Raw genomic sequence first — 25,990 nt, forward strand, 5'->3', positions numbered from 1 at the left:
AGATATTTTTCTTTTTTTAAAGAGGTACTGCATGGAAGTGAGAGGGGGAGAAGAGTTGTATAACCCTTATAAAATGTACAATGGTAAGAGACGGTATTGGGTGCGGTTCAAAGCAGACTCGACGGGGGTGGGGGGAGTGATGCACCCTCCGGCCAGCTTTAGTATTGCCGGAAACAGGGGTTTTCTTTTCTACCCAGGACAACCTACTTATTGTAGGAAATGTTTTCGTTATGGACACACAAGAGAAAAGTGTGAAAAGACTGAGATGGTGTGTCGCAATTGCGGCGAGGAAGGCCATACGGCGGCCTATTGTAAGATCCCAAAGAAATGTGATGTGTGTGGGGTAAGAGGACATTTGGCACGACAGTGCAAGAAAAGGAGCTATGCTCAAGCTGCAGGAGGGGAGGACACGGATGTGGCAAGCCAAGAGGGAGAGGACCTGGAGAAAAAAGAGGAAGATTTTCTTTTGGACAATATTGCCCAAAGCTTTGTTGGGGGAAAGGGAGAGGGGGGTGAAGGTGGCCAGATCTTGATGGGGAATGGGGTGGCAGAGTCTCTGAGCATGTCTGAGCAAAATTGGGCAGATAGTATGGAGGTTCAAGACACACAGAGTGAGGGAAGGAATGTTGGGGTAGAACAGCAGGAGGAGGGGATGGAGATTACAATTGGGGGGAAAAAACCCCAAAAGCGTAAACAAGAAGTGGACAGTAGAGATGTGAAGGAAGGCCAAGGGGAGGAGGAGAGAGTGGGGCCTAGAGAAAAGGTAGAGAGGGTAGTGAAAAAATATGGAAAAGATCTAACAAAAAAAATGGAGGAATTTGATAAGGCAGTAGGGGAAGTAGAGTTCTGGGTTAAAATATTTAGGAAGCAACATAAAGGGAGTTCAGAGCAACAAATGATACAGAGTTTGGAAAAATTAATGAGTCAAAGGAAAAATATTACTAAAGAGAAATATGAGGAATTGAAAACAGAAGGTTTGCAGTGGGTGGAGGTAAAGGAGGGTAGAGCAGATTTTAAAGGAGAAGAGGAGGAATATATACTAGGAGAAACTGAGGAAATTAGTGAGGAGGAAGTACAAGATTTCGTGAAGCTTACAGAAGTGACAGTGGTGGAAGAGACCCTGGAAGACAGGCAGGAAGAAGGAACGTATAAAGTTCTAGAGAAAATACAAGAGGTGGTGGGGGACTTAGGGAAAGAACAGAAAGAAATAGAAGTAGCAAGTATGGAGGAAAAACCTTTAAACTCAGAAAATAAGGCAAGAGAAGGGAAAGAGGCAAAGGAAGAGGTTCTAGAAGAAGGAAAAGAGGAGAAAGTGGGCCCAAGGAGAGAGGGATGTGTAGTGAAAGCAGCCTCGGATGACTTGATAGGTTATCCTGCCATATTCAAAACGCAAAGTCAGGAAGTAATAGGAACAAGTACAAATGAGAAAGGGGGGGAGGTAAGTACCTCTTTTGAAAGTGTAAGCAGAGGAAAAGGGAAAAATAAAAAAATCGGAAGTGGTGTGAGTATAGAAGAAAGAGAAGAGCAGGGAAGACAAAGAGCGATAGGGAAAAAATGGACCTATGAGGATTGTGTTAAAAGATGGAAAGGAAAGTACAACAGGCACTTGGATAAATGGATAAAAGAGAAGAAAGAAATAGTAGGAAAGGATACTTCGGAGAAAAGCAGAGAAAAAGCAAAAGCTGCAGAGCATGCTATAAATAAGGAATTAGAAAACTGTGAAAGAATATTAGAGAAAGAAATGGAAGACATGGAAGAAAGTAGTGAAAATGATTCGGATAGTTGTAGTGAGGAAGAAGAGCAGATGGATCAAGGCAAAGAGGTGAAACTAAGGAAAGTTGGGGGGACAAGTAGGAGCGAAAGCGAGGAAGAAAGTTCTAGTAAGATGGAAGCTATGGAGACAGGGGGATCCTCAAAAGTTTTTTCAAAACAGGAGGTAGCAAGGAAAATGGAGGGGAAAATGATGGTAGAACAGAAGAAAATTGTAGAAATATGTAGTCAGATAGTTGGGGAAAAAGAGAAAGTGATGGTTAGTGGATTGAGTGGGGAAAAAGTGGAAGAGGTTTTCAAAACAAATTGGGAAATGGAAAAAAAACAGGAATTTTTAGAAAAAAAAAAAAAGGAGGTAGAGGAGAAAGTAGGAGAGGTAGAAGTATGGTATAAAATGATACAGGATACAAGCCCTTATGGGGGGATAGACCAAAGAGTAAGGGAGTTAGAGAGGTTATTAGACCTGAAGCAAAAAATGTCGCCAGAGGAGCTTGAGGCAGAAAAGAAGAATAGAAGGGAGTTTTTAGATAAAAGAAGAGCAAAGTAGTAGACAAAGGAGGTAAAGGGAAATTATGAAATGTGTGTTTAACAGTGGTGGAAATGTTTAAATTGGAAATTTGATTTTTATGTATGTACAAAATGTAATGGTCTTGTAAATGTGGAATGTATTATGTGGAAAAATTGCTATTTACTGTAAATAATGTGAAAGGTTTTTTTGAAAAGATTGTGTGGGGGAGGTTTACGATTGTAAATTCAGGCTGATGGAAAGGTATTTTATTTACTGATGGTAATGTTTTCGGAAATTAAGAAATAGGGATTTTCTGTTAGTTTTTAGAATGTTTGATTGTGTGAAGTAACAATGATTTATTTGTTGAAATGTTTTCTTATTTACTGTTTGTAAATATTTTGAAATGTGAATAAACATTTAAAAAAAAAAAAAAAAAAAAAAATCTGTTCTTATCAGTTAAAAAAAAAAAATCTGTTCTTATCAGTTTAATATCTGATACGTCCCCTATCTGGGGACCATATATTAAATGGATTTTTAGAACAGGGAGATGGAAGAAGAGCTTGCTCTGTCCACTCCACGCATTGACCTGGTATTGCAGTACCTCCAGGACCGGTGCACTTCCCTTTGGGGATATTTGGCTTGTATCAAAAAATAGAAACAAATGACTGTCTGACAGAAAAAAAACAAACATGCATTTTTGGCTCTTTCTTTTGCAAAGAAAGAAGAAGATGAAATGACGACAAAATAAAGCCTCCTTCTTTTTGCTGTGTCTTGTTTGCTCTTTTGCGTGGCTTCTTACTTTCTTTTCTTTTCAGCTCCTCCTCGCATGGAGCAGGAGTGCCGCCTGCTGCCTAGCCTAATTCAGTCCGAACGAGCAGATGCCTAAGAAACTCCTGTTGAAGCTGTATCCAAATAGCCTGCATAGCAAACACTGCAGCAGCAAGCAGCAAGCAGCAAGCAGCAAATGCCTTGACTTGCTGGCTTCTTGTCACAATGGCTGGCTGGCTGAAATGACCTGAACTGAAAAGCCCAGCCACTGGCTGCTTGCATGCTTGCTGCCTGAGTTTCATGGCAGCCCGGACGAGTCGGCTAGCAGAGAAAAAGTGGGCGGTTCCTATGCAAATAAGCAGACGAAGCCTGGTGCCGGAAAAAGAACTGGAAGCATGTGCCTTTTTGGCTGTTTGCTGGCCATGCGGGCCCCCCAGCAGTGTGTGCGGCTGCTTTTCTTTACTCCATAGAAAGTCTTTGGCTTTTGCATCCGTCGTCGTCGTCGCCGCCGCTGCTGCATAGACTCCCCGGGGCTGTGTCGGGAGGAGCGGAGGGACTGGAGGCAGGCCTGCTGGGGGAGGAGGCGAGCGGGCAGCCAGCGGCTCCCTCTGCCCTTCTCCCTAAAGCGTAGCGCCCCTGGCCGTCGGGCGGCGCTCAGGCGGGGGCCCATTTCTGGTTATCGCTTCTCGGCCTTTTGGCTAAGATCAAGTGTAGTATCTGTTCTTATCAGTTTAATATCTGATACGTCCCCTATCTGGGGACCATATATTAAATGGATTTTTAGAACAGGGAGATGGAAGAAGAGCTTGCTCTGTCCACTCCACGCATTGACCTGGTATTGCAGTACCTCCAGGACCGGTGCACTTCCCTTTGGGGATATTTGGCTTGTATCAAAAAATAGAAACAAATGACTGTCTGACAGAAAAAAAACAAACATGCATTTTTGGCTCTTTCTTTTGCAAAGAAAGAAGAAGATGAAATGACGACAAAATAAAGCCTCCTTCTTTTTGCTGTGTCTTGTTTGCTCTTTTGCGTGGCTTCTTACTTTCTTTTCTTTTCAGCTCCTCCTCGCATGGAGCAGGAGTGCCGCCTGCTGCCTAGCCTAATTCAGTCCGAACGAGCAGATGCCTAAGAAACTCCTGTTGAAGCTGTATCCAAATAGCCTGCATAGCAAACACTGCAGCAGCAAGCAGCAAGCAGCAAGCAGCAAATGCCTTGACTTGCTGGCTTCTTGTCACAATGGCTGGCTGGCTGAAATGACCTGAACTGAAAAGCCCAGCCACTGGCTGCTTGCATGCTTGCTGCCTGAGTTTCATGGCAGCCCGGACGAGTCGGCTAGCAGAGAAAAAGTGGGCGGTTCCTATGCAAATAAGCAGACGAAGCCTGGTGCCGGAAAAAGAACTGGAAGCATGTGCCTTTTTGGCTGTTTGCTGGCCATGCGGGCCCCCCAGCAGTGTGTGCGGCTGCTTTTCTTTACTCCATAGAAAGTCTTTGGCTTTTGCATCCGTCGTCGTCGTCGCCGCCGCTGCTGCATAGACTCCCCGGGGCTGTGTCGGGAGGAGCGGAGGGACTGGAGGCAGGCCTGCTGGGGGAGGAGGCGAGCGGGCAGCCAGCGGCTCCCTCTGCCCTTCTCCCTAAAGCGTAGCGCCCCTGGCCGTCGGGCGGCGCTCAGGCGGGGGCCCATTTCTGGTTATCGCTTCTCGGCCTTTTGGCTAAGACCAAGTGTCTGGCTGAGAGGTGATTGCTGAGACTGTGCTCCCTTGGCCCTGGATCATCGCCCCTTTGGGGGCTTAAGATCCTTGCTGCTTTTGGGGGGGCACGCCATCTCGAGCGACGAGAGGTGATCATGAGCGAGCGAAAGTGAGGGGCCGGCGCCTTTGCCTTGTGGGATCGCCCGAAAGGGCTTAACCCACTTGCTGCAATTAGGGTGCCGCACCCGAGCTTATTCAAGGCGGACGATGGCGTACGGTGGCATGAAGAATACAGTCCGGTTCCTGGTCGAGGAAGCCGAGAGAGATCGCGTGAGACTGCAACATGTGGTGGAGAAAATTCTTGGTGAGATGCTGGAGCTGGATGCGTCTAAGGTGTACTGCCTCCAAGACTTCCCAAGGCAGGGCTTTTATGACCTGACCCTGATCTCGGATGCAGACTGCTGGAATGTTTATGAGATGTGCCGTGAGAAGAAGGATGATCCAAGGCTGACGGGAGTCAGCGTGGCCCCGAGTTTTATGCTGGAAGACAAACCGCTGGTTGTACACATGTACAATCCTTTTGTGCAGAGGGAAGACATTGCTTGTTTCCTGAGGAGATACTGTTCCCTGGTAAGGGGGGGAGAAGTGTTAAGGAATGCATATGGTTTCTTCAACGGAAAGCGGCGATTTTGGGTTCGTTTTAAGCCTGATCCAGATCGAGGAGGAGGAGTGATGCAACCGCCTGCAAGTTTTGCCATTGGTGGGGAAAGGGGTTTTCTAAACTACCCTGGCCAGCCTGTTTTCTGCAGGAATTGTCACAAATATGGACATACCAAAGAAGAGTGTGACAAAGTCGGGACTGTATGCCGCAATTGCGGAGAAGAAGGACACACAGCAACGGCCTGTCGAGTCCCAAAAAAGTGTGACTTGTGCGGGGAAAGAGGACATTTAGCACGGCAGTGCAAAAAAAATAAGTCTTATGCCCAAACAGCAAGGGGTAGTGAGTCTGGAGATACCTCAGACTTTGTTGGACTTATCTTTAAGAAATTTCAGACAGAAGAAGGAAAAATGGACTTGCAGGAGGGGGGGATCTCAGAGGTAGACGAAACCCCAGAGTTTCTGCAAGGAGAACTGGTTGGTACTCAAAGTACAGATTGGGCAGAGAGAGTAGAATTGCAAGAGGAGGACGAAGCTCTAACAGAAAAAATGAATTTGTTTGAAAAAAAAGTGGGGGGTGTGAAGTTATGGGTAGATGTATTTCGCACAGAACGAAAGAATATAAGTAATGAGGAGTTAATTGGAGAATTAGAGGATATTATGAGTCGAAGAGCTCATATGACGGTAGAAGAATATTTGAATTTAAGAAAAGATCAGAAGAAATGGTTGATTGAGGAAAAAGCTAGACAGGAAGGAGAAGCAATGCTAATGGAGGAGGCTAGTAAATTAAAAGTCTTGGAGGAAGGGTTACATCAGGATAGTGAAGTAAGTGAAGGAAGTGTGAATAGAGCGTTGGAAGCAATACAAGAAGCGGTGAGAGATTTAGAAAAAGGGCAAGAGGAAGGAGGGGAGGAAATGGAAGTAACAGGTATGGAGAGAAAAGCTTCAAAACGTAAGCCAGATAAGGGGGAGGTAGAGGGAATAGATGGACCAAGTGAAATTAAACAGGATTTTTCTATCGCTAGGTGTGATAGCTTACAGGATACACCAAAAAGGAGGGTGATAGGGGGAACTAGAAGAGAGCCTGAAATCACATCTGTGAGTGAGTCAGAAGAAAGTAAAATAACTCAGAAAGGAGACAAAAGTAAGATAGTTGTAGACACACAAACGGTCACATTAGAAGGAAAGGAATCTCAGAAGGTACTTAGGATAGAAGGTGAGGAAAGTATGTGTAAAGTAGATCAGGGGAAGAGGAGTGAGGTCATAGTAGCAAGGAAGGGGAGAGTGGAAGATGAATTTGTAGGTTATCCTGGTGTAAAAGCAAAAAGAGATGAGGATTGGGGGGTTAGAACATCGTTAGAAAGTCAAGAGAAAAGACAGGAGATAGCAAAGGAAACTGTGGGAAAAGGTAATGTAAAGAGGTTAGAACAAGAGAAAATAGTAGGAGTATGTAGGCAGATAGTTGGGGAAAAAGAGAAAGTGAGGGTGAGTGGAGTGAGTGGGGAAAAAGTAGCAGAAATGTTAAGAATAGATGGGAGTAGCGGGAGTGATTGGGGAGGGATCTCCTCATCTGAAAGTGAAAGAAGTGGAAAGCAAAATAAAGAGAGAGAGGGGGGGGAGGCAACAAGGATGCTAGAACGGAAAGTGGGAGGGACAAGTAGGAGTGAAAGTGAAGGAGGAGCTGCCTCAATGGCAGAGAGATCAGAAAGTGAAGGAAGTGGGGTGCAAGAAAAGGATAAGGGACGCCCAAGTAAAAAGGAAGAAAGGGACTCTGTGTTTAAAACAAGCTGGGATATGGAGAGAAAAAAGGAATTTTTAGACAAGAAAATAAAGGAGGTTGAGGAGAAAATAGGAGAGGCAAAGAGGTGGTATGGGATGATACAGAAGGCAAACCCTCAAGGGGGGATAGACCAAAGAATAGGGGAACTAGAGAAGATGCTTTTTTGGAAGGAAAAGATGTCGCCAAAGGAGTTTGAGACAGAAATTGAAAGATATAGGAAGGTGTTGGAGAAACAAATAGCATGCAATGAGAAAAGTAAAAAGATAGGCTGAACTAAGGAGGATGTAAGTAAAATTATGCAATGTATGTCTGATTGGTGGAAAAGTTAAATTGAAAATGTTGTTTTGTGAATGTACAAAATTTATTTGTCTTGTAAAAATGTGAATGTAAATAAACATTTAAAACAAAAAAAATCTGTTCTTATCAGTTTAATATCTGATACGTCCCCTATCTGGGGACCATATATTAAATGGATTTTTAGAACAGGGAGATGGAAGAAGAGCTTGCTCTGTCCACTCCACGCATTGACCTGGTATTGCAGTACCTCCAGGACCGGTGCACTTCCCTTTGGGGATATTTGGCTTGTATCAAAAAATAGAAACAAATGACTGTCTGACAGAAAAAAAACAAACATGCATTTTTGGCTCTTTCTTTTGCAAAGAAAGAAGAAGATGAAATGACGACAAAATAAAGCCTCCTTCTTTTTGCTGTGTCTTGTTTGCTCTTTTGCGTGGCTTCTTACTTTCTTTTCTTTTCAGCTCCTCCTCGCATGGAGCAGGAGTGCCGCCTGCTGCCTAGCCTAATTCAGTCCGAACGAGCAGATGCCTAAGAAACTCCTGTTGAAGCTGTATCCAAATAGCCTGCATAGCAAACACTGCAGCAGCAAGCAGCAAGCAGCAAGCAGCAAATGCCTTGACTTGCTGGCTTCTTGTCACAATGGCTGGCTGGCTGAAATGACCTGAACTGAAAAGCCCAGCCACTGGCTGCTTGCATGCTTGCTGCCTGAGTTTCATGGCAGCCCGGACGAGTCGGCTAGCAGAGAAAAAGTGGGCGGTTCCTATGCAAATAAGCAGACGAAGCCTGGTGCCGGAAAAAGAACTGGAAGCATGTGCCTTTTTGGCTGTTTGCTGGCCATGCGGGCCCCCCAGCAGTGTGTGCGGCTGCTTTTCTTTACTCCATAGAAAGTCTTTGGCTTTTGCATCCGTCGTCGTCGTCGCCGCCGCTGCTGCATAGACTCCCCGGGGCTGTGTCGGGAGGAGCGGAGGGACTGGAGGCAGGCCTGCTGGGGGAGGAGGCGAGCGGGCAGCCAGCGGCTCCCTCTGCCCTTCTCCCTAAAGCGTAGCGCCCCTGGCCGTCGGGCGGCGCTCAGGCGGGGGCCCATTTCTGGTTATCGCTTCTCGGCCTTTTGGCTCAGATCATTGTGTCTGAGTCAGGGGCTTAGCTGGGACTGTGCCCCCTTGGCCCTGTGGCATCGGCTCCTTCGGGAGTCTTAAGCCACTTGCTGCTTTTGGGGGGGCACGCTATCCTGAGCGTTCTCGGAGGGCGATCTAAGGCAAGATGGCGACATGGACGCATCTAAAGAACACGATTCGGTTCTTGGTGGAGGAGGCCGAGAGAGGACGGGTCGAGCTACGATTCATCGTGGAGGAGGTTATCCAGAAGGTCGGTTTGGGAGCAGAGGATATCTACTGTCTGCAGGATTTCCCCCGGCAAGGGATTTTTGACGTAACCTTCCATCAGGAAGGAGCTGCACTTTGTTGTTTTGAAAAAGCGAAGGAAGTTTTGGACGACGAGATTATGCGTGGCATAAAGATGATCCCGTGCTTTCGATTGGATGAGAGGCCGATAACTATACATATGTATAATCCATATGTGCCAAAAGAGGATCTAGTGATGTTCCTGAGGAGGTATTGTTCATCCGTCAGAGGTGGAGAGGAGTTGCACAATTCCTATGGGATTTATAACGGGAAGAGAAGATTTTGGGCCCGTTTCAAACTTGACCCTTCGGGTGCAGGTGGAGTGCTGAACCCCCCATCAGGTTTCAGTATTGGGGGGAACCGGGGGTTTTTGTTCTTCCCGGGGCAACCCCTGTATTGTAGGAACTGTTTGCAGTATGGTCATACGCGTGAGAACTGTAAAAAAACAGGACAGTGCTGCCGCAATTGTGGAAAGGAGGGACATTTTGCAGGCAATTGTGACTTACCCAAAAAATGTGACTTATGTGGAGATCGAGGGCACATTGCAAGAAATTGCACAAAGAAAAAGTCCTATGTCCAGGCAGCAAGACGACCTGCTGAGGCTGGTGAGGGGACTATGGACAATATTGAGTGGGCTGGGAATGGCTCAGTGGTGGAGGAAACCCCGGAGGCTATGCATGGGTTGGAGGGGATACAGAATGCAAGTTGGGCGGAGAAAGTAGAGGCGCAAGAGAAAAGTGTAATAGCCCAAGGGATGCAGGGTGGGAGGGAGGAGGGGGAGATGGAAGATGGTTTTGTGGAGTCTTGTGTAAAGGGGGAGGGAAATAAGGAGCTGGATTGTGGCAAGGGAGAATCAAGGGGTTTGTTAGAAGGAATGGAAAGGTTTGAAAAGGAAGTAGGGGGTGTGAAGTTGTGGGTCCAAGTTTTTCGCACAGAGAACAAAGAAATAAGTGATGAAGACCTATTAAAAGAGTTAGAGGATATTAAGGCCCGCAGAGCTACAATGTCACAAAAGGAATACATGAGCCTAAGAGAAGAACAAATAACGTGGTTGAAAGGGGCGAAAGATAGACAGGAGGGAGAAAGAATGTTAATGGAGGAAGAAAGTAAGAAAAAAGATTTGGGAATAGTGGTAAAACAGGATAATGAGCAGGAAGAGGAGGTACAATATGGTGGGGTTGAGAATATGGTGCAGGGTGATAGTTTACAAAAAATACAGGAGGCAGTAAGAGAGTTGGAGAAGAAAAAAGACTTAGAATGTGTAGTACAAACGGAGAGAATGGGGATTGCATGTGCAGTTAAGGGGAGACCTAGAGATTTTGTAGGATACCCAATTGTAAAAGGAGGCGAGGAAGGAATAATGAAAGATTTGGAGCCCTCCCCTAGGGACCAGGGAATATTGGGAGTAGCTGGGTTGAGCACCAGTGAGAGTGAGTGGAGAGAAATATCCTCCACGGAAAGTGAGAGTGGAAAACAAAAAATTGCAGGAGATGAGGAGGAAAAAAAAAGAAGAGAGATGACAGCATTACCTAAAAGGAAAGTGGGGGGGACAAGCAGGAGTGAGAGTGAAGGAGGTGCAGTGTCAACAGGAGAGAGTGGGGGTGGGGGAATTCAGAAAAAACAAGCAATGGGGAGTAAAGGAGCAAGAGATAGAAGTCCACTGGGAGGAAAGGGAGGAAAAAGCTGGCAATTACTGTCAGGGGTGAGACAGGAGAGTGAAAGGAAGTATGAATATAAAGGGAAAAGAAAAAAAGATAGGGATTACGAGACACATAGAGTAGATAAAGAAAGGGTGACAATGCTTTTGGCAACAGAAAAGGGGTCGACCCCTGAAAGAATCGCAAATTTGAAAAACACTTTAGCAGGAGCGATAAAAGCGATGGCAGAGTATGAGTAAATATTGAAAAGTTTTGTGGAAGAGCTGATGTTGTTTTGTTTTTGATCAGTCAACTAAACAAATATAGTATATGACTTATGTTTTGCAAAGTATGTAATATATGTGTTGTTGGAATATTTTTTGCATTGTTTTCTGAAACGTGTTTTTTTTTTACTGTTTGTAAATAATGAGAATGTGAATAAAACATTTAAAAGGAAAAAAAAAAAAAAAAAAAAAAAAAAAAAAAAAAATCTGTTCTTATCAGTTTAATATCTGATACGTCCCCTATCTGGGGACCATATATTAAATGGATTTTTAGAACAGGGAGATGGAAGAAGAGCTTGCTCTGTCCACTCCACGCATTGACCTGGTATTGCAGTACCTCCAGGACCGGTGCACTTCCCTTTGGGGATATTTGGCTTGTATCAAAAAATAGAAACAAATGACTGTCTGACAGAAAAAAAACAAACATGCATTTTTGGCTCTTTCTTTTGCAAAGAAAGAAGAAGATGAAATGACGACAAAATAAAGCCTCCTTCTTTTTGCTGTGTCTTGTTTGCTCTTTTGCGTGGCTTCTTACTTTCTTTTCTTTTCAGCTCCTCCTCGCATGGAGCAGGAGTGCCGCCTGCTGCCTAGCCTAATTCAGTCCGAACGAGCAGATGCCTAAGAAACTCCTGTTGAAGCTGTATCCAAATAGCCTGCATAGCAAACACTGCAGCAGCAAGCAGCAAGCAGCAAGCAGCAAATGCCTTGACTTGCTGGCTTCTTGTCACAATGGCTGGCTGGCTGAAATGACCTGAACTGAAAAGCCCAGCCACTGGCTGCTTGCATGCTTGCTGCCTGAGTTTCATGGCAGCCCGGACGAGTCGGCTAGCAGAGAAAAAGTGGGCGGTTCCTATGCAAATAAGCAGACGAAGCCTGGTGCCGGAAAAAGAACTGGAAGCATGTGCCTTTTTGGCTGTTTGCTGGCCATGCGGGCCCCCCAGCAGTGTGTGCGGCTGCTTTTCTTTACTCCATAGAAAGTCTTTGGCTTTTGCATCCGTCGTCGTCGTCGCCGCCGCTGCTGCATAGACTCCCCGGGGCTGTGTCGGGAGGAGCGGAGGGACTGGAGGCAGGCCTGCTGGGGGAGGAGGCGAGCGGGCAGCCAGCGGCTCCCTCTGCCCTTCTCCCTAAAGCGTAGCGCCCCTGGCCGTCGGGCGGCGCTCAGGCGGGGGCCCATTTCTGGTTATCGCTTCTCGGCCTTTTGGCTCAGATCAAGTGTCTGGGTCAGGGGCAGGCTTGCGAGACCCGGCTCCTTGGCCTTGTGGCATCGTCCCCTTGGGGACTTAAGCCACTTGCTGCTTTTGGGGGGCTGCGTCACAGCAGAGCAGGAGGTGATCATGGCGGATAGCCCGCGCATGAAGAATACTGTGCGTTTCCAGTTGGATGAGACGGCCCGGAAGAAGTGGGGTCTGGCCCATATCGTGAAAATTGTTCTGGAGAAGATCTTAGAGGTGAATATTCGTGACATTTTCTGCTTACAAGACTCCCCGAGAGTTGGATTATACGACGTTACGTTCCAAAATACCAACGAGTGTCTAAGAGTGACGGAGAGAGCCAAAGTCACTGCTGGGAAAGAAGAGATGCAAGGGGTCAAGGTAATTCCTATGTACATGTTACACGATATAATGGTTACAGTGCATATGTACAATCCATATGTGGAGACAGCGGAAATAAGAATGTTCCTTCAAAGATTCTGTACCCAAGTGAGTTTCGGGTCAGAAATGTATAACCCATTTGGGATCTATAATGGGAAAAGACGTTTCCGGGTAAAATTTCGTGAAGATGCAACGCATACAAGTGGGGTCTTGTACCCGCCGGCCAACTTCAGTATAGGTGGGAATCGTGGATATCTTATGTTTGAGGGGCAACCCACATACTGCCGTAAGTGTAAGGATTATGGCCATACGCAGGAGAACTGTGCGAAAGTGGGCCCATTCTGTAGAAATTGCGGGGAAGAGGGTCACCTGGCAGCAAGGTGTGGTATGGCCAAGAAATGTGATCTGTGTGGTGATGAGGACCATTTGTCCAGGAGATGCCCAAAACGCACGTTTGCGCACGTCTTAAAAAGACTAGATGACACGGAGGTGGAGGAGCAGACCCCCCAACTGGAGCCGGTGCCAGAAAAGGTGGAGGCAGAAGGGGTGGTAACAGCAGACACTCAGCCCGATGACGCGTTTTTGCAAGCAGCAGGCCTGGAAGATATTTCAGAATCAGAGCCGGAGGACACGGGTTCAATGGGCGGCGTGGAAGAAGACTTTGAAGCAATGGGAGCAGAAGGTGAAGTGAACGTTGTGATAGGAGATTCACCTGAGCCACAAAATGAAGAAATGGAGTTCCAGGTGGTGGGGAAGGGAAAAAAGCGAGCGGCGAAGAGAAAGAAAGCTGGCTTGAGATCCGTTGGTCAGAGGTCTAGACTTGACACGCCGGAAACAGGAGGAGAAATTGAAAGTCCTTTGCAGACGGATGGGACTCAATATATTGGAGAATACGAAAGCTCGGACTCCCCAGGCAGCTCGCTGCCAGAGATAGAGGACGTTCAGCCCTCATCAGAGGCTGCCCAAGAATGTGTAGAAGGATTTGACATAACGCATTTGGGAGAGACTTCGGAGGGAATGATTTAAATGGACGGTAAGGACTCTTTGACTAAGATATCATGGTGTGGATATCATCATGCAATGTGCGGAGCATTAGAGCTCCGGCCAGGAGAGCCGCCATTTTTGATATTTTGCGTAAAAAAAAGGGTGAAATAATATGTATTCAGGAATGTGGACTCGAGAGTGCGTTAATCCAGAAAGATTGGAAGTGGGGACAATCAGTGTGGTCCGGGGGAAGTAACAACAAAAATGCTGGTATAGGCGTGTTAATTAAGGGATCAAGGGTGCAAATTGTGAAAACAACAGTTATAGAGCCAGGTCGGCTGATGTTGGTTTGGTTAAAAGTAGAAGATTACTGTTTTCGTTTGTTTAATATATATGCACCAGCTAAAAGAAAAGAAAGAGCCGAAGTATTTTTCAAATTAAGAATGCACCTACCAGGAGTGGAGCCCACAATTGTAATGGGGGATTTTAATTGTATTATTGAGGAGAAAGATAGGGAAGGGGCAGCAGAAGGTGCAGGCATAGATGCAACCGGGAAAACCCTTGTTAAGTTGATTGCTGACTTTCAATTAGTAGACAACCACAGGAAACTAAATAAAGGTGACCAGGGATTCTCATGGTTCAGTGACAAAGGGGTGGCAAAATCCCGTATTGATTTTTGTTTCTCTTCAAAGAATGTTCAGTTTGTAAATATGAAATATGAGAAGGTGATTTTCTCAGACCATTTGTATATAGAATGTGACTTGAAATTGAAAGGTGACTGTACGAATGGAAAGGGTTTGTGGAAACTAAATACAGAACTTTTAGAAGAAGAATGGGTTAAAAAACAGTTGGAAAGATTGTACGTAAGATTAAGGAATAAGAAAAAAGAATTTGAAAGCGTAATAGAGTGGTGGGAAATGGTTAAAAGGGAAGTAAAAAGGTTTTTCATAAAGAAAGGGTGTGAAAAAGCAAGGAGGGAGAGGGAAGAATACGAGAGATGGCAAATGAGGTTGCAGTACCTCTTTAAAATAACAAAGTTAGGTTACGAGATGAAAGCGGAAATTGAAGATGCTCGTAAAAAAATAAAAGAATTATTGATTCAGAAAGGAAAGAAAATTATCTTCCAAGCGAGGATTGAAAAGGTGGAAAAGGATGAGAAATGTACTCAATTCTTTTTTAAGAAAGCCTTTTCAAAGAAGGAAAGGATGAGTTGTGTAAGAGACAAGGAAGGTATTATAAGGGTTGGAAATACAGACATAATGAAGGTGGTTGAGGAGTTTTATAAAGATTTATATGCAAAAAAAAAGAGAGATGTGCATTTTGAGGAGGAGGTGTTAAAAAGCTTGCAGAGCAAGTTGGGGAAAGAAGACCAAATGTTTTTAATTAGAGAATTAGCTCAAAGTGAAGTTGAAAAAGTAATAACGGAAGGGAAGAGTGGTAAGACCCCGGGAAGTGATGGCCTTCCGGTAGAGTTTTATAAAACCTTCTGGCATATACTGAGGGAAGATGTATGTGAATTATGTGGAGAGGTTTTGAAAAAAGGAGAATTGTCGAAAACTATGAGAGAGGGGGTAATTGTATTACTGTTTAAGAAAGGGGAAAAATCAGAGTTGAAGAATTGGCGCCCTATAACCCTACTGAATGTAGATTACAAAATAATTGCGAAATTGTTAGCAAATCGGATGAAAGAGGTGATTAGCAATGTGATAGAGGAGGACCAGACATGTGCGGTACCAAATCGACAGATTAATGAAAGCTTAGTACTATTAAGGGATGTAATATGGTACAACGAGGAAAGGAAACAAAGTTTGGCTATAGTGTCATTGGACTTTGAAAAAGCGTATGATAGTTTGGCGCATGACTTTTTATTTAGAGTTCTTGAAAGAATGGGTATCCCGAAAATGTTTTTATGGCAGATAAGAACTTTGTATAAGGAGAGCTATAGTTCGGTTCTAGTGAACGGTCTAACAACAAATGGGATTAAGGTCGACTCAGGGGTGAGACAGGGGTGCCCCCTCTCTCCAATTGTTTTTATATGTGCAATAGAGCCCTTGCTTCAGATGGTAAGGAGGGACAAAGTAATAAAAGGGGCAGAGGTACCGGGGGGTGGGGGGAGGGAAATAAAGGTGTTGGGCTATATGGACGATGTTACGTTAGTGTGCAAATCCATGGTAGCAATAAAAAGAGCGTTGTGGCAGACAGAAGTTTTCTGTCAAGCATCGGCATTAAAATTGAACCGTTTAAAGTGTAAAGGGAAGGTGTTTGGAGAAATGGAAGAGATAAAGGATTTGGGGATTCCTATGCAGGAAGGCCCCCTTGAGGTGCTGGGGTTGAATTTTGAGAGTGGTCTGAGTGGACACCAAAATTGGGTGTGTTCATTTGCGAAGTTAGAAAACAAAATAAAAATGTGGTCAATGAGGGCGTTATCGGGGGAAGGAAAGATCCTATTGATAAAAGCTGTGTTACTTCCGATAGTATTATACATTAGCTTTGTGTTCCCACCCACGCAATTTTGGATAAAAAAGATAACGAGATTATTTAGTGTATTTTTTTGGAATTCGACAGATGAAAAGTTGAACAGGGAAAAGGTATGTAAGCTTAAAGAGAAAGGGGGCAGAGGTTTGCCAAATATAGAGCGGTTTTTGTATACAAAGTATATTAGTTTTTATACCAAAATGGTGATAGAGAAAGAAAATAAAATGACATGTTTTGTTAAGTATTTAATGGGTGGGATTTTGAGAAGGTATAATATTGTGAAGGTTGATTTGAGAAAACCTGTGTGTTTTGAACCTCCAGAGTATTATGAGTTGTTTGAAAAGTACTTTAAAAAATTTGACTTAGGAAAAATGGGGGTGGAAGTGTTAAAAAATAGTAGAAAAACAATGAAAGTGTTTTTAGACTCAGAAAGGATAGAAATGGTGGGAGACCTAACAGAAGCTCAAATGAAGGTTGCATGGAGAAATATAAGTGACAAGACATTGGTAAATACACAAAAAGATATAGCATGGATGTCGGCTTGGAGATGCTTACCTGTAAGGGAGTTTCAGAAGAGGAGGGGATATGTAACGTCAGAATTATGTCCAAGGCAGAGGTGTGGAGAAATTGAAAGCGTAACGCACGTATTCTGGAATTGTGACTTTGCCAGGCAGATCTGGAATAAAATGGGTGCCATATTAAAAGAATTAACAGGAATGCAGACATTAAAGTACAATACAATGTTGTATGGTATAAGCGACATGAGCAAAAAGGAAGCAAAAATTGCATGGAAAATAATAAATTGTGTTAAGGAAGTATTGTGGGAAGTGAGGAATGTATTAATATTTGGAAAAGAAACTATAAATGTGAAAAGATGTATTAAGATGATTTTAAGTAAAATGTATGTTTATTATTTGGCAGAGGAAAAAAGTAGTAAAGGAGTAGAAAGTAAATGGAAACAAAAAAAGTGGAGAATATTGATTGAGATGTAAGGTTTTTTTGGTTTAAAAAAAAAAAAAAAAAAAAAAAAAAATAATAATTTATGAATATGTAATACTGCTAAGATAAAAGTGGAATTTTTGGAAAAATGATATGTCACGATACTGTGTCGGAATGTGGTGATGAGTATTGCAAAGAGTAAGAAAAGCTCTAAAATTATGCTTTTGCAAGAATGGAGAAGAAAGAAAGGTTCTTTTTTAGAACCAAAGTTAAAGTAGAAAGGAAAGGTACAAGATACCTGTTTTTTTGGGGTCTGTTCTTGCGGAGCATCGGAGAGAAGAGGTGGGCCGGTGCTCCTCTCCACTGAGGAGGGAGTGTGGAGGAAAAGCATAAAGAATGAGGTTGTAGGGAATCCCTAAAGGGAACAAACTGTGTGATGATGGTGTTAATTTGTCGGTTTCTTGTAATGTACACTTGGGTGGTTTGTTTTTTTTCGAAAAGTAAGAAATGTAAAATTATTTTTGGTGTTTTTTCAATAAAATACTTTAAAAACAAAAAATCTGTTCTTATCAGTTTAATATCTGATACGTCCCCTATCTGGGGACCATATATTAAATGGATTTTTAGAACAGGGAGATGGAAGAAGAGCTTGCTCTGTCCACTCCACGCATTGACCTGGTATTGCAGTACCTCCAGGACCGGTGCACTTCCCTTTGGGGATATTTGGCTTGTATCAAAAAATAGAAACAAATGACTGTCTGACAGAAAAAAAACAAACATGCATTTTTGGCTCTTTCTTTTGCAAAGAAAGAAGAAGATGAAATGACGACAAAATAAAGCCTCCTTCTTTTTGCTGTGTCTTGTTTGCTCTTTTGCGTGGCTTCTTACTTTCTTTTCTTTTCAGCTCCTCCTCGCATGGAGCAGGAGTGCCGCCTGCTGCCTAGCCTAATTCAGTCCGAACGAGCAGATGCCTAAGAAACTCCTGTTGAAGCTGTATCCAAATAGCCTGCATAGCAAACACTGCAGCAGCAAGCAGCAAGCAGCAAGCAGCAAATGCCTTGACTTGCTGGCTTCTTGTCACAATGGCTGGCTGGCTGAAATGACCTGAACTGAAAAGCCCAGCCACTGGCTGCTTGCATGCTTGCTGCCTGAGTTTCATGGCAGCCCGGACGAGTCGGCTAGCAGAGAAAAAGTGGGCGGTTCCTATGCAAATAAGCAGACGAAGCCTGGTGCCGGAAAAAGAACTGGAAGCATGTGCCTTTTTGGCTGTTTGCTGGCCATGCGGGCCCCCCAGCAGTGTGTGCGGCTGCTTTTCTTTACTCCATAGAAAGTCTTTGGCTTTTGCATCCGTCGTCGTCGTCGCCGCCGCTGCTGCATAGACTCCCCGGGGCTGTGTCGGGAGGAGCGGAGGGACTGGAGGCAGGCCTGCTGGGGGAGGAGGCGAGCGGGCAGCCAGCGGCTCCCTCTGCCCTTCTCCCTAAAGCGTAGCGCCCCTGGCCGTCGGGCGGCGCTCAGGCGGGGGCCCATTTCTGGTTATCGCTTCTCGGCCTTTTGGCTAAGATCAAGTGTAGTATCTGTTCTTATCAGTTTAATATCTGATACGTCCCCTATCTGGGGACCATATATTAAATGGATTTTTAGAACAGGGAGATGGAAGAAGAGCTTGCTCTGTCCACTCCACGCATTGACCTGGTATTGCAGTACCTCCAGGACCGGTGCACTTCCCTTTGGGGATATTTGGCTTGTATCAAAAAATAGAAACAAATGACTGTCTGACAGAAAAAAAACAAACATGCATTTTTGGCTCTTTCTTTTGCAAAGAAAGAAGAAGATGAAATGACGACAAAATAAAGCCTCCTTCTTTTTGCTGTGTCTTGTTTGCTCTTTTGCGTGGCTTCTTACTTTCTTTTCTTTTCAGCTCCTCCTCGCATGGAGCAGGAGTGCCGCCTGCTGCCTAGCCTAATTCAGTCCGAACGAGCAGATGCCTAAGAAACTCCTGTTGAAGCTGTATCCAAATAGCCTGCATAGCAAACACTGCAGCAGCAAGCAGCAAGCAGCAAGCAGCAAATGCCTTGACTTGCTGGCTTCTTGTCACAATGGCTGGCTGGCTGAAATGACCTGAACTGAAAAGCCCAGCCACTGGCTGCTTGCATGCTTGCTGCCTGAGTTTCATGGCAGCCCGGACGAGTCGGCTAGCAGAGAAAAAGTGGGCGGTTCCTATGCAAATAAGCAGACGAAGCCTGGTGCCGGAAAAAGAACTGGAAGCATGTGCCTTTTTGGCTGTTTGCTGGCCATGCGGGCCCCCCAGCAGTGTGTGCGGCTGCTTTTCTTTACTCCATAGAAAGTCTTTGGCTTTTGCATCCGTCGTCGTCGTCGCCGCCGCTGCTGCATAGACTCCCCGGGGCTGTGTCGGGAGGAGCGGAGGGACTGGAGGCAGGCCTGCTGGGGGAGGAGGCGAGCGGGCAGCCAGCGGCTCCCTCTGCCCTTCTCCCTAAAGCGTAGCGCCCCTGGCCGTCGGGCGGCGCTCAGGCGGGGGCCCATTTCTGGTTATCGCTTCTCGGCCTTTTGGCTAAGATCAAGTGTAGTATCTGTTCTTATCAGTTTAATATCTGATACGTCCCCTATCTGGGGACCATATATTAAATGGATTTTTAGAACAGGGAGATGGAAGAAGAGCTTGCTCTGTCCACTCCACGCATTGACCTGGTATTGCAGTACCTCCAGGACCGGTGCACTTCCCTTTGGGGATATTTGGCTTGTATCAAAAAATAGAAACAAATGACTGTCTGACAGAAAAAAAACAAACATGCATTTTTGGCTCTTTCTTTTGCAAAGAAAGAAGAAGATGAAATGACGACAAAATAAAGCCTCCTTCTTTTTGCTGTGTCTTGTTTGCTCTTTTGCGTGGCTTCTTACTTTCTTTTCTTTTCAGCTCCTCCTCGCATGGAGCAGGAGTGCCGCCTGCTGCCTAGCCTAATTCAGTCCGAACGAGCAGATGCCTAAGAAACTCCTGTTGAAGCTGTATCCAAATAGCCTGCATAGCAAACACTGCAGCAGCAAGCAGCAAGCAGCAAGCAGCAAATGCCTTGACTTGCTGGCTTCTTGTCACAATGGCTGGCTGGCTGAAATGACCTGAACTGAAAAGCCCAGCCACTGGCTGCTTGCATGCTTGCTGCCTGAGTTTCATGGCAGCCCGGACGAGTCGGCTAGCAGAGAAAAAGTGGGCGGTTCCTATGCAAATAAGCAGACGAAGCCTGGTGCCGGAAAAAGAACTGGAAGCATGTGCCTTTTTGGCTGTTTGCTGGCCATGCGGGCCCCCCAGCAGTGTGTGCGGCTGCTTTTCTTTACTCCATAGAAAGTCTTTGGCTTTTGCATCCGTCGTCGTCGTCGCCGCCGCTGCTGCATAGACTCCCCGGGGCTGTGTCGGGAGGAGCGGAGGGACTGGAGGCAGGCCTGCTGGGGGAGGAGGCGAGCGGGCAGCCAGCGGCTCCCTCTGCCCTTCTCCCTAAAGCGTAGCGCCCCTGGCCGTCGGGCGGCGCTCAGGCGGGGGCCCATTTCTGGTTATCGCTTCTCGGCCTTTTGGCTAAGATCAAGTGTAGTATCTGTTCTTATCAGTTTAATATCTGATACGTCCCCTATCTGGGGACCATATATTAAATGGATTTTTAGAACAGGGAGATGGAAGAAGAGCTTGCTCTGTCCACTCCACGCATTGACCTGGTATTGCAGTACCTCCAGGACCGGTGCACTTCCCTTTGGGGATATTTGGCTTGTATCAAAAAATAGAAACAAATGACTGTCTGACAGAAAAAAAACAAACATGCATTTTTGGCTCTTTCTTTTGCAAAGAAAGAAGAAGATGAAATGACGACAAAATAAAGCCTCCTTCTTTTTGCTGTGTCTTGTTTGCTCTTTTGCGTGGCTTCTTACTTTCTTTTCTTTTCAGCTCCTCCTCGCATGGAGCAGGAGTGCCGCCTGCTGCCTAGCCTAATTCAGTCCGAACGAGCAGATGCCTAAGAAACTCCTGTTGAAGCTGTATCCAAATAGCCTGCATAGCAAACACTGCAGCAGCAAGCAGCAAGCAGCAAGCAGCAAATGCCTTGACTTGCTGGCTTCTTGTCACAATGGCTGGCTGGCTGAAATGACCTGAACTGAAAAGCCCAGCCACTGGCTGCTTGCATGCTTGCTGCCTGAGTTTCATGGCAGCCCGGACGAGTCGGCTAGCAGAGAAAAAGTGGGCGGTTCCTATGCAAATAAGCAGACGAAGCCTGGTGCCGGAAAAAGAACTGGAAGCATGTGCCTTTTTGGCTGTTTGCTGGCCATGCGGGCCCCCCAGCAGTGTGTGCGGCTGCTTTTCTTTACTCCATAGAAAGTCTTTGGCTTTTGCATCCGTCGTCGTCGTCGCCGCCGCTGCTGCATAGACTCCCCGGGGCTGTGTCGGGAGGAGCGGAGGGACTGGAGGCAGGCCTGCTGGGGGAGGAGGCGAGCGGGCAGCCAGCGGCTCCCTCTGCCCTTCTCCCTAAAGCGTAGCGCCCCTGGCCGTCGGGCGGCGCTCAGGCGGGGGCCCATTTCTGGTTATCGCTTCTCGGCCTTTTGGCTAAGATCAAGTGTAGTATCTGTTCTTATCAGTTTAATATCTGATACGTCCCCTATCTGGGGACCATATATTAAATGGATTTTTAGAACAGGGAGATGGAAGAAGAGCTTGCTCTGTCCACTCCACGCATTGACCTGGTATTGCAGTACCTCCAGGACCGGTGCACTTCCCTTTGGGGATATTTGGCTTGTATCAAAAAATAGAAACAAATGACTGTCTGACAGAAAAAAAACAAACATGCATTTTTGGCTCTTTCTTTTGCAAAGAAAGAAGAAGATGAAATGACGACAAAATAAAGCCTCCTTCTTTTTGCTGTGTCTTGTTTGCTCTTTTGCGTGGCTTCTTACTTTCTTTTCTTTTCAGCTCCTCCTCGCATGGAGCAGGAGTGCCGCCTGCTGCCTAGCCTAATTCAGTCCGAACGAGCAGATGCCTAAGAAACTCCTGTTGAAGCTGTATCCAAATAGCCTGCATAGCAAACACTGCAGCAGCAAGCAGCAAGCAGCAAGCAGCAAATGCCTTGACTTGCTGGCTTCTTGTCACAATGGCTGGCTGGCTGAAATGACCTGAACTGAAAAGCCCAGCCACTGGCTGCTTGCATGCTTGCTGCCTGAGTTTCATGGCAGCCCGGACGAGTCGGCTAGCAGAGAAAAAGTGGGCGGTTCCTATGCAAATAAGCAGACGAAGCCTGGTGCCGGAAAAAGAACTGGAAGCATGTGCCTTTTTGGCTGTTTGCTGGCCATGCGGGCCCCCCAGCAGTGTGTGCGGCTGCTTTTCTTTACTCCATAGAAAGTCTTTGGCTTTTGCATCCGTCGTCGTCGTCGCCGCCGCTGCTGCATAGACTCCCCGGGGCTGTGTCGGGAGGAGCGGAGGGACTGGAGGCAGGCCTGCTGGGGGAGGAGGCGAGCGGGCAGCCAGCGGCTCCCTCTGCCCTTCTCCCTAAAGCGTAGCGCCCCTGGCCGTCGGGCGGCGCTCAGGCGGGGGCCCATTTCTGGTTATCGCTTCTCGGCCTTTTGGCTAAGATCAAGTGTAGTATCTGTTCTTATCAGTTTAATATCTGATACGTCCCCTATCTGGGGACCATATATTAAATGGATTTTTAGAACAGGGAGATGGAAGAAGAGCTTGCTCTGTCCACTCCACGCATTGACCTGGTATTGCAGTACCTCCAGGACCGGTGCACTTCCCTTTGGGGATATTTGGCTTGTATCAAAAAATAGAAACAAATGACTGTCTGACAGAAAAAAAACAAACATGCATTTTTGGCTCTTTCTTTTGCAAAGAAAGAAGAAGATGAAATGACGACAAAATAAAGCCTCCTTCTTTTTGCTGTGTCTTGTTTGCTCTTTTGCGTGGCTTCTTACTTTCTTTTCTTTTCAGCTCCTCCTCGCATGGAGCAGGAGTGCCGCCTGCTGCCTAGCCTAATTCAGTCCGAACGAGCAGATGCCTAAGAAACTCCTGTTGAAGCTGTATCCAAATAGCCTGCATAGCAAACACTGCAGCAGCAAGCAGCAAGCAGCAAGCAGCAAATGCCTTGACTTGCTGGCTTCTTGTCACAATGGCTGGCTGGCTGAAATGACCTGAACTGAAAAGCCCAGCCACTGGCTGCTTGCATGCTTGCTGCCTGAGTTTCATGGCAGCCCGGACGAGTCGGCTAGCAGAGAAAAAGTGGGCGGTTCCTATGCAAATAAGCAGACGAAGCCTGGTGCCGGAAAAAGAACTGGAAGCATGTGCCTTTTTGGCTGTTTGCTGGCCATGCGGGCCCCCCAGCAGTGTGTGCGGCTGCTTTTCTTTACTCCATAGAAAGTCTTTGGCTTTTGCATCCGTCGTCGTCGTCGCCGCCGCTGCTGCATAGACTCCCCGGGGCTGTGTCGGGAGGAGCGGAGGGACTGGAGGCAGGCCTGCTGGGGGAGGAGGCGAGCGGGCAGCCAGCGGCTCCCTCTGCCCTTCTCCCTAAAGCGTAGCGCCCCTGGCCGTCGGGCGGCGCTCAGGCGGGGGCCCATTTCTGGTTATCGCTTCTCGGCCTTTTGGCTAAGATCAAGTGTAGTATCTGTTCTTATCAGTTTAATATCTGATACGTCCCCTATCTGGGGACCATATATTAAATGGATTTTTAGAACAGGGAGATGGAAGAAGAGCTTGCTCTGTCCACTCCACGCATTGACCTGGTATTGCAGTACCTCCAGGACCGGTGCACTTCCCTTTGGGGATATTTGGCTTGTATCAAAAAATAGAAACAAATGACTGTCTGACAGAAAAAAAACAAACATGCATTTTTGGCTCTTTCTTTTGCAAAGAAAGAAGAAGATGAAATGACGACAAAATAAAGCCTCCTTCTTTTTGCTGTGTCTTGTTTGCTCTTTTGCGTGGCTTCTTACTTTCTTTTCTTTTCAGCTCCTCCTCGCATGGAGCAGGAGTGCCGCCTGCTGCCTAGCCTAATTCAGTCCGAACGAGCAGATGCCTAAGAAACTCCTGTTGAAGCTGTATCCAAATAGCCTGCATAGCAAACACTGCAGCAGCAAGCAGCAAGCAGCAAGCAGCAAATGCCTTGACTTGCTGGCTTCTTGTCACAATGGCTGGCTGGCTGAAATGACCTGAACTGAAAAGCCCAGCCACTGGCTGCTTGCATGCTTGCTGCCTGAGTTTCATGGCAGCCCGGACGAGTCGGCTAGCAGAGAAAAAGTGGGCGGTTCCTATGCAAATAAGCAGACGAAGCCTGGTGCCGGAAAAAGAACTGGAAGCATGTGCCTTTTTGGCTGTTTGCTGGCCATGCGGGCCCCCCAGCAGTGTGTGCGGCTGCTTTTCTTTACTCCATAGAAAGTCTTTGGCTTTTGCATCCGTCGTCGTCGTCGCCGCCGCTGCTGCATAGACTCCCCGGGGCTGTGTCGGGAGGAGCGGAGGGACTGGAGGCAGGCCTGCTGGGGGAGGAGGCGAGCGGGCAGCCAGCGGCTCCCTCTGCCCTTCTCCCTAAAGCGTAGCGCCCCTGGCCGTCGGGCGGCGCTCAGGCGGGGGCCCATTTCTGGTTATCGCTTCTCGGCCTTTTGGCTAAGATCAAGTGTAGTATCTGTTCTTATCAGTTTAATATCTGATACGTCCCCTATCTGGGGACCATATATTAAATGGATTTTTAGAACAGGGAGATGGAAGAAGAGCTTGCTCTGTCCACTCCACGCATTGACCTGGTATTGCAGTACCTCCAGGACCGGTGCACTTCCCTTTGGGGATATTTGGCTTGTATCAAAAAATAGAAACAAATGACTGTCTGACAGAAAAAAAACAAACATGCATTTTTGGCTCTTTCTTTTGCAAAGAAAGAAGAAGATGAAATGACGACAAAATAAAGCCTCCTTCTTTTTGCTGTGTCTTGTTTGCTCTTTTGCGTGGCTTCTTACTTTCTTTTCTTTTCAGCTCCTCCTCGCATGGAGCAGGAGTGCCGCCTGCTGCCTAGCCTAATTCAGTCCGAACGAGCAGATGCCTAAGAAACTCCTGTTGAAGCTGTATCCAAATAGCCTGCATAGCAAACACTGCAGCAGCAAGCAGCAAGCAGCAAGCAGCAAATGCCTTGACTTGCTGGCTTCTTGTCACAATGGCTGGCTGGCTGAAATGACCTGAACTGAAAAGCCCAGCCACTGGCTGCTTGCATGCTTGCTGCCTGAGTTTCATGGCAGCCCGGACGAGTCGGCTAGCAGAGAAAAAGTGGGCGGTTCCTATGCAAATAAGCAGACGAAGCCTGGTGCCGGAAAAAGAACTGGAAGCATGTGCCTTTTTGGCTGTTTGCTGGCCATGCGGGCCCCCCAGCAGTGTGTGCGGCTGCTTTTCTTTACTCCATAGAAAGTCTTTGGCTTTTGCATCCGTCGTCGTCGTCGCCGCCGCTGCTGCATAGACTCCCCGGGGCTGTGTCGGGAGGAGCGGAGGGACTGGAGGCAGGCCTGCTGGGGGAGGAGGCGAGCGGGCAGCCAGCGGCTCCCTCTGCCCTTCTCCCTAAAGCGTAGCGCCCCTGGCCGTCGGGCGGCGCTCAGGCGGGGGCCCATTTCTGGTTATCGCTTCTCGGCCTTTTGGCTAAGATCAAGTGTAGTATCTGTTCTTATCAGTTTAATATCTGATACGTCCCCTATCTGGGGACCATATATTAAATGGATTTTTAGAACAGGGAGATGGAAGAAGAGCTTGCTCTGTCCACTCCACGCATTGACCTGGTATTGCAGTACCTCCAGGACCGGTGCACTTCCCTTTGGGGATATTTGGCTTGTATCAAAAAATAGAAACAAATGACTGTCTGACAGAAAAAAAACAAACATGCATTTTTGGCTCTTTCTTTTGCAAAGAAAGAAGAAGATGAAATGACGACAAAATAAAGCCTCCTTCTTTTTGCTGTGTCTTGTTTGCTCTTTTGCGTGGCTTCTTACTTTCTTTTCTTTTCAGCTCCTCCTCGCATGGAGCAGGAGTGCCGCCTGCTGCCTAGCCTAATTCAGTCCGAACGAGCAGATGCCTAAGAAACTCCTGTTGAAGCTGTATCCAAATAGCCTGCATAGCAAACACTGCAGCAGCAAGCAGCAAGCAGCAAGCAGCAAATGCCTTGACTTGCTGGCTTCTTGTCACAATGGCTGGCTGGCT

The 25,990-nt window shown here is 46.5% G+C and overlaps 11 non-coding genes and 2 pseudogenes across 11 annotated transcripts; all 13 read left to right on the plus strand.

The window, feature by feature from the left end:
• The first annotated feature begins 2,717 nt into the window (after nt 1-2,717).
• Nucleotides 2,718-2,901, plus strand: LOC142500844 (U2 spliceosomal RNA). Its single transcript, XR_012803312.1, has one exon. It is a non-coding gene; the product is annotated as a U2 spliceosomal RNA (small nuclear RNA).
• Nucleotides 2,902-3,724: 823 nt separating this feature from the next.
• Nucleotides 3,725-3,915, plus strand: LOC142500456 (U2 spliceosomal RNA). The gene has a single exon (XR_012803013.1). It is a non-coding gene; the product is annotated as a U2 spliceosomal RNA (small nuclear RNA).
• Nucleotides 3,916-7,564: 3,649 nt separating this feature from the next.
• On the plus strand, nt 7,565-7,740 carry LOC142500164 (U2 spliceosomal RNA; annotated as a pseudogene).
• A 3,208-nt stretch (nt 7,741-10,948) lies between these two features.
• Nucleotides 10,949-11,151, plus strand: LOC142500287 (U2 spliceosomal RNA; annotated as a pseudogene).
• Nucleotides 11,152-17,296: 6,145 nt separating this feature from the next.
• On the plus strand, nt 17,297-17,494 carry LOC142500746 (U2 spliceosomal RNA). Its single transcript, XR_012803269.1, has one exon. It is a non-coding gene; the product is annotated as a U2 spliceosomal RNA (small nuclear RNA).
• Nucleotides 17,495-18,317: 823 nt separating this feature from the next.
• LOC142500457 (U2 spliceosomal RNA) lies at nt 18,318-18,508 on the plus strand. The gene has a single exon (XR_012803014.1). It is a non-coding gene; the product is annotated as a U2 spliceosomal RNA (small nuclear RNA).
• Nucleotides 18,509-19,331: 823 nt separating this feature from the next.
• LOC142500458 (U2 spliceosomal RNA) lies at nt 19,332-19,522 on the plus strand. The gene has a single exon (XR_012803015.1). It is a non-coding gene; the product is annotated as a U2 spliceosomal RNA (small nuclear RNA).
• An 823-nt stretch (nt 19,523-20,345) lies between these two features.
• LOC142500459 (U2 spliceosomal RNA) lies at nt 20,346-20,536 on the plus strand. Its single transcript, XR_012803016.1, has one exon. It is a non-coding gene; the product is annotated as a U2 spliceosomal RNA (small nuclear RNA).
• An 823-nt stretch (nt 20,537-21,359) lies between these two features.
• LOC142500461 (U2 spliceosomal RNA) lies at nt 21,360-21,550 on the plus strand. Its single transcript, XR_012803017.1, has one exon. It is a non-coding gene; the product is annotated as a U2 spliceosomal RNA (small nuclear RNA).
• An 823-nt stretch (nt 21,551-22,373) lies between these two features.
• Nucleotides 22,374-22,564, plus strand: LOC142500462 (U2 spliceosomal RNA). The gene has a single exon (XR_012803018.1). It is a non-coding gene; the product is annotated as a U2 spliceosomal RNA (small nuclear RNA).
• Nucleotides 22,565-23,387: 823 nt separating this feature from the next.
• On the plus strand, nt 23,388-23,578 carry LOC142500463 (U2 spliceosomal RNA). Its single transcript, XR_012803019.1, has one exon. It is a non-coding gene; the product is annotated as a U2 spliceosomal RNA (small nuclear RNA).
• Nucleotides 23,579-24,401: 823 nt separating this feature from the next.
• On the plus strand, nt 24,402-24,592 carry LOC142500465 (U2 spliceosomal RNA). Its single transcript, XR_012803020.1, has one exon. It is a non-coding gene; the product is annotated as a U2 spliceosomal RNA (small nuclear RNA).
• Nucleotides 24,593-25,415: 823 nt separating this feature from the next.
• Nucleotides 25,416-25,606, plus strand: LOC142500466 (U2 spliceosomal RNA). Its single transcript, XR_012803022.1, has one exon. It is a non-coding gene; the product is annotated as a U2 spliceosomal RNA (small nuclear RNA).
• Nucleotides 25,607-25,990: the final 384 nt, after the last annotated feature.

Source organism: Ascaphus truei, chromosome 7 (genome assembly GCF_040206685.1).
Source record: "Ascaphus truei isolate aAscTru1 chromosome 7, aAscTru1.hap1, whole genome shotgun sequence".
NCBI lineage: Eukaryota > Metazoa > Chordata > Amphibia > Anura > Ascaphidae > Ascaphus > Ascaphus truei.